Source organism: Meriones unguiculatus, chromosome 2 (genome assembly GCF_030254825.1).
Source record: "Meriones unguiculatus strain TT.TT164.6M chromosome 2, Bangor_MerUng_6.1, whole genome shotgun sequence".
In the NCBI taxonomy this organism is placed as follows: Eukaryota; Metazoa; Chordata; class Mammalia; order Rodentia; family Muridae; genus Meriones; species Meriones unguiculatus.
The window spans coordinates 13,865,856-13,871,855 of NC_083350.1; the positions used below are offsets into that span (position 1 = coordinate 13,865,856).

General features: G+C 54.8%; 1 protein-coding gene across 1 annotated transcript in view; it reads right to left on the reverse strand.

Annotated features, from left to right (window-relative positions):
* Zbtb7c (zinc finger and BTB domain containing 7C) overlaps positions 1 to 3,494 on the reverse strand; it is a 317,429-nt gene extending 313,935 nt beyond the window's left edge. Inside the window, exon 1 of the mRNA XM_060377033.1 lies at positions 3,280 to 3,494. The gene's annotated coding sequence lies outside the window, so the exon portion shown is untranslated. The remainder of the gene's footprint in view (positions 1 to 3,279) is intronic.
* Positions 3,495 to 6,000: the final 2,506 nt, after the last annotated feature.

Genomic DNA, 6,000 nt, shown 5'->3' on the forward strand with positions numbered 1-6,000 from the left:
GCTCTTTTCCCCAGATCAGGGATCAATCTGACATGGGTGGGTGGTAGGCTTTTTTTTTTTTTCCAGTGGGACATGGTCACCCTGGAGAGAAGTCACTACTGGAGATGGTTCCCAGAGCCCTGAGCCTCTTCTTCCCTAGAAAGGGACTTTATAAATAGACTGACTGCACACATGTAGATCTCACACCCCTGCCCCAGCCTCAGCCAGCCGGTTCCCAGTTCCCAAGTTCCCATAGCCTTCTAGAGGAGGAAAGACAATAAGCCAACATGGGGTGGGGGGTGGGGGAGAACAAGGTGCCTGGTGACTGGCGTCCAATCAAATGTAACTGTAACATCCACCTGCCCCCACCCCCACCCCCACCCCCACCCTCACCCCCACCCCCACCCCCCACCCCCCACCCCCCCACCCCCCACCCCGTTACTTCATCGTGAGCAATGCAATGGGCCAAAGCATTGCTGGAGAGTCTCTTGCAGCAGATCACCTCTGGGAAGCCCAAGCTGAACAGTAGACTAATACACTAGCAGACTCTTAATATGCCTCAGTTTCCCCATCTATGTAGCTATTGGGCATGCTGACGAGATTAGCATGCAATGGAAGTGGACGGCATTGGCAAAAGATTCTATTTCTTATTATGATTACAGATCTTGTTTCTTGTTTTGTTTTTCTTACAGAGTCCCAGGCATGGGAATGGGGACCTTGATCCTTGTCTGTGTAAGAGAGCTGAGAAATTACAAACTGTGGCACTGTTAGCCTTGAATTCCTCATACTGCATGTCCTTGAGGGCAATGAAATCTAGAGAATGTTCAGAGAAAATACCTTCTGGTAATTTCTGACTAATACAGATCGGCACATACCACACCCAGTCTTATTTTGACTTGGTAAGGTTCTGCCTGGCCATTTATAACATTAGAGACCAAAGGCTAAGCCTTGCCCTAGAATATTTAGGTTTGAAAAAAAAAATCTTCTTAATCATTATCATTCCACCCCCAAACCACCCCACACATACCACATACATACGCTGGTAAGGAAAAAGTGACTAAAATATAAGTGGCCAACTCAAATCTCTTTTTTAATTAAGACACTTGTTTACTCAATAAAATACAGAGTAAAAAACATTTACTGAAAACCCATTCATTGATGCTTAATAGCTATGTCAAATACTCATAACAACATTCATTCCAACACCCCCAGATAATTGCTCATCTCTCTCATTTGGTACCCACAACAGCACTGAATTTGTGTCCAAGTGTAATTGATCCAAAATTGGGCTCCCTTTCAAAAATATCTGTAAAACCTAATTACCAGGAAAACAGTTCTGGCACCCTACAGAAAGTGGGTGCTTCAGCATGGCAAATTGTACACTTATCTTGGCTAATCAAGCCACATTATGTCGCCCAAGGAATCTGGGAGATTTGGGGCAGGAAAAGTTGGGACCATGTCACACTGGACTTCGCAGTGGCAATCCTGATTTTTGTTGGGTCAAGGACAGGGGACAGGAAACTGAATGTCTTTGATGGATGGAAAGTATGAATTTAGGAAGTGCCAGATAATAAGCCCATAATGGGCTCAGGGGCAGGGGTGGGGTTTCTGTCACCAAGCCTAGGAGGCCTTGCCCCAGGGAATTCTGTCCAAGCTGGCCTGAGCTGCTGATGTCATTTCTAGTTTCCATGCTCCCTTACCACTGTGGTAAGTCCCTCCCTTCCTCGGTGTTGGGATTGCTCATTATGGAATGAGTTCTCTTAATGCCTACAATTTCTTTCCCCAAATCCTGTGGCCTTCTGTAAAGCAAAGAGCTCCTTCCCTGCTCATGAGCTTTGTGGGTGTAGCAGGGGGATGTCGAGTGAAAAATAGGAGCCAGGAGAATGAAGGACTGAGTGTTTCCAGCTCTCGGTGGTTTTGTACCTACTTGCAACACCAGGTATCAGACCCTCTCTGGGAATAACGGTTCCTTTCAGCCCAAGCCGGATCTTCCCTGGTGGTTATATATCTTGCTGCCCTGAAGAGCCAACCTGGCCAGTAAGGAACAGAGCCAATCCACGGAACCTCAGACTTTCTCTCTCAAAGCTGGACACAGAACATCCTCATTTAAGTGTTTTTTTCTCGCCCGGGGTCCACTCCTGTCTGTCCCAGAAGCTTCAGAAACCCCAGCCCCAGCTTTACATTGCTAGCACATGCTGTGCGCCTCTGCTGCTTCTGCCCTGAGCCGTGGACTTGAGGCTCGAGTGAGTGCTGGTCTCCACCGCTACGCAGATTTGAAGGGTAAAGGCACCTTGGGGACTGCTTCTGGTGAAAGCAGACCAACAGCGCGAATAACAAAGCCTCCCAGCGTTCCGAGACAATTCGCTGTCAATCCAGCAAGAGGGGCGCACACGGTGAGCAAAGACGCGCACGCGGTTTCCCGGGCTGTCGCTAGGAAGAGATCTCCACCGCGTGTGCGTCACTGGAGAAAAAAGATCTTCAGAAGCCCAGCGAGGATGACAGGTTCCTGGGTGGACTCTGCTTCGCTTTATCAAGACCCCGAGGAATGGTGTGCGTGCCCCCATTTCCCTCAACTTCCCCATGTGGCCGCAGCCGAGATGTTCCCCTGGGCATCCCACTTGAGTCCCGGCCGCCAAGCAACCCTGGGGCCTCACTGAGACCTGCGGGATCCCCCTCCACCTTTGCCAGCCCCTTTCGTAACGTCCAAGAAAAGACAGCGCGAGGTGCGGGTTCCCAAGTACCAGAAAACTGTCACTGCCCCAAATGCACTCCAGCCTTCCCGGCAGAAGTACAATCAAAACTTCTGGCAGGAACCACCTGTAGCTGCCGAGAGGGTCGGCTCGCCCCGCCCGAGCCCGGAGGCGCCGAGGAGCCCGGGGCTGCACACGCCGGCCCAAGTTCCCTCGGAGCCCCACGCGCCACTTCGCTCCAGGCCGCGGTGCCAGCCAGGAGGCGCGGCGCCCGCTCGCTGGCTCACTCTCCGCTGGCTCTCCCCTCCCTCCTCCTCTCCCTCTTTGCCTCCGCCCGCCTCCTTCGGTTGCATGGCTGCCGCACGCACCGAGCCCCTGAATAGCCACCGCAGCCCCCCGCCTCCTGCCCAGCGATGGAGCGCGCCCCTGCCCCCAGCCCCGGCACCCCGGGACGCGCGGACCTCCCGCCTCCTAGCAACGGTCCTGCCGCGGCTTCGCGGCACCCCCGGGGGGGCACAGTCACCCTCTCCGAGCCCCGCGACCTCCCGACCCGCCCGGGCAGCCGAGGCGCCGAGCAGACCCCTGACAGCCCGCGCGCCGAGCCGCTCACCTCCGCGCGCCGCCGAGCCCCGCGCGCCTCCCGCCCTCGGCCGCCGGCAGCAGCGCTCGCGTCCTCCCTCGCCGCCGCCGTCCGTCGGTCCCGGCGCTCCCGAGCCGCGCGGGCCGCGCCGCTGTCAAGAGTCTCGTGGCGGGGCCGCTCGGGCGGCTGTGCAGCCGAGCGGCGGGCGCGCGGGCAGCTCCTCCCTCCCGGGGCCGCGCCTCCGCCCTCCGCACGCCCCGCCTCCCGCGCCGCGGCCGGCGAGCCCCGCGCCCCGCGCCCAGCGCCCGCGCCTGCGGCTCGGGGGACCGCACGGGGCGAAAGGGCCCGGATGTGTGCGGTCGCCTCGCTCCGGCTCGCTCGCGACCGCCCCCTCCCCGCCCCGCCGCACGTGCACTTGCTGCGGCCCGGCCTTCCCCCCCCGCCCCCTCCCCCGGCTCCGCTAATTTCTATTTTGACAGTCGCTGGCGAGTGGGCGGGGCTGCCCGGGGTCGCCCGGGACCCGCGCGGACGCAGAGCGGGAGTCAGGCTCCTGCGTGGGGGGCGGCGCGGGGGACCCGGCAGAGCCACCCAGCGCCCGGGGGGCTCCGCGTCTTTATTCTTTCTTTTCTTTTTTTCTCTTTGCCTCCTCCAGGATTTAAAGGGACAGCCCCGGCCGAAGCGACGGGCCGGGCGGCCGCCGTTTCTCCGGTCTCCAGACGCCCTCTGCGGCCCGGCCGGACCCGCTCACACGGGAGCGCTAGCCTGGAACCGCAGGGTGCTTTTAGGCGCACACCGGGCCCCGGGCAGCACGGCTGCGGAGCTTGGCTCAGGCGCTCGGTGCACTATTTTTTCACAGAGTCCGATTAAGATAGGAAATTAAACGACTCGACAACTGCTTTCCAACCCAGAGGCGGTGAGCAGAGAAGGTTCAGAAGTTTCTCTATTGCTCCCGGAATTTCAACGAGTTCCCCAAGACGCCTCGCAGAAACCAGGAAGTTGGTGCTTGCAGCACCTTAGGGCGCTCAAATCCCTGGGAACAAGCCCTGCAGGACGCTCGGGTGAGGGACCCCAAAACTTTCTCGGGCTAAAGCACGCAGCGCCGCATACCCAGCCTCCGGCAAATCAGACGCTCCCCAGAAATGAAGGCGGATCTCCCAAACAACCAAGGGGCGGGTCCAGAGAGGTCTTGGCTCCGCCCCCTGCTGCCAGGTACCGCCCCCGAGGCTACAGACAGAGTGTAAGCGGTGGGGGCATTTCTAAACGCAGGAGAGACTCCTCCCGGTAGGTACCGCAGGCGCTGTCTAGGGCAAGATGACACCGACAGGCCGAAACACCCGAATCAGCTTTGCTTCCTACCTTTGTGCGACCCAGATAGGATTCCCTGACCTCCCCATTTGGGGCTGTATCGCCCAGATGTCAGCTGGACATTTCTGGGGCTCCTGCCTCAGGCTTAAAAAAAAAAAAAAAAAAGTTTACTTATCTCCAACTCCTGAGCTGCGAGGGACGCCCAACAGTGGCGCGCGAGAGAATCGCCACTACCTTGCCTCAAATCTGGCCACCCATCAAAAGACAGCCCTAGCACCGAAACTCTAGCTTGGTCTTCCAGTGCTGCAAACACTCCGTACTGTTTTAGAGAATTCCTGCAGGCTTGCTTGGTGAGTCTTCCTAACCATCGAGATATTCTTATTCATTTCATTAATTCACATACTAAACGTATACTGTGAAACATCATATGGTGAGAAATACACACATATATACATTTCTATGTATATATGGCAAGGGAAAACACGCCTGAAAGTAATTGAAGAAAGCCACGTCGCTAATGAGCCAATGAAACCTGGCTCTTCCTACTCAGGAATTACTCCAGCTCAAGTCTGAACAACTGTATCCAAATTATCCAAAGGTTCATGCAAGTCTAGAGAAATCTACTGGAGAAATGAAGAGATTTTCTGGACTCAGGTTGTCACTTTCCAAGCTAATAGATCTTCCAGAATGGCAAAAATAATACCCCTTGCTCTAAGTACCTCGGAAACAATTGCCCTTCCAAACTAGATTGCTGAACTAGGTTGTCTGTATGGCTTCCTTTCATTTAAAGGGTCTTCAGCAGTGTGGAATATTGCTAAGCTAGCTGCTGTCTTTCGAGCCACAACTCTGACTGTTCCCCTGCCAAGTGTGGTGGCCCATTCAGGAACTCCCTGGAAGTTCAACCCTGAAATGACAAGAATGCCAGTTCTGGGAAATAGGGTGGCTGCAGTCAGGGAAAGGGTGTCCTATTTAGAAAAAGCGAATGGTTTTGAATTGCAAAGTTTCTCCTCCCTTCTCTACAGAAGTAAACAACTCACAGCTAAACTGTTTGCTATACCAAGAGCTAGGGACCAGACATTCATTGCGCTCTCCCCAGTGAGTCTCAAGGGGACTGGTCCTAAGTCCTGAAGGCAAAACCTCCCTAAAATGTGCACACAATTAAGATGGTAATGGTCTGCAATTTGAGGTGTTAGCAAGCACTCCAAGAGGAAGCAGCTCTACACCACATTTTTTATTTCTCCTCAGGTGCCTCTTTACCACTTTCAGCTCCAGAATGTTCAACTCATGCTCACATCCAATGCATCTTCGTAAAAAGAGAAATTGAATAAGCAAAGTAGATTTTGTTTGTTTGTTTGTTTGTTTGTTTGTTTTGTTTTCAGTACTAGGGGTTGAACCTAGGGCCTCACACATGCTACACACTTTACCACCAAGTGACATATTCCCAGC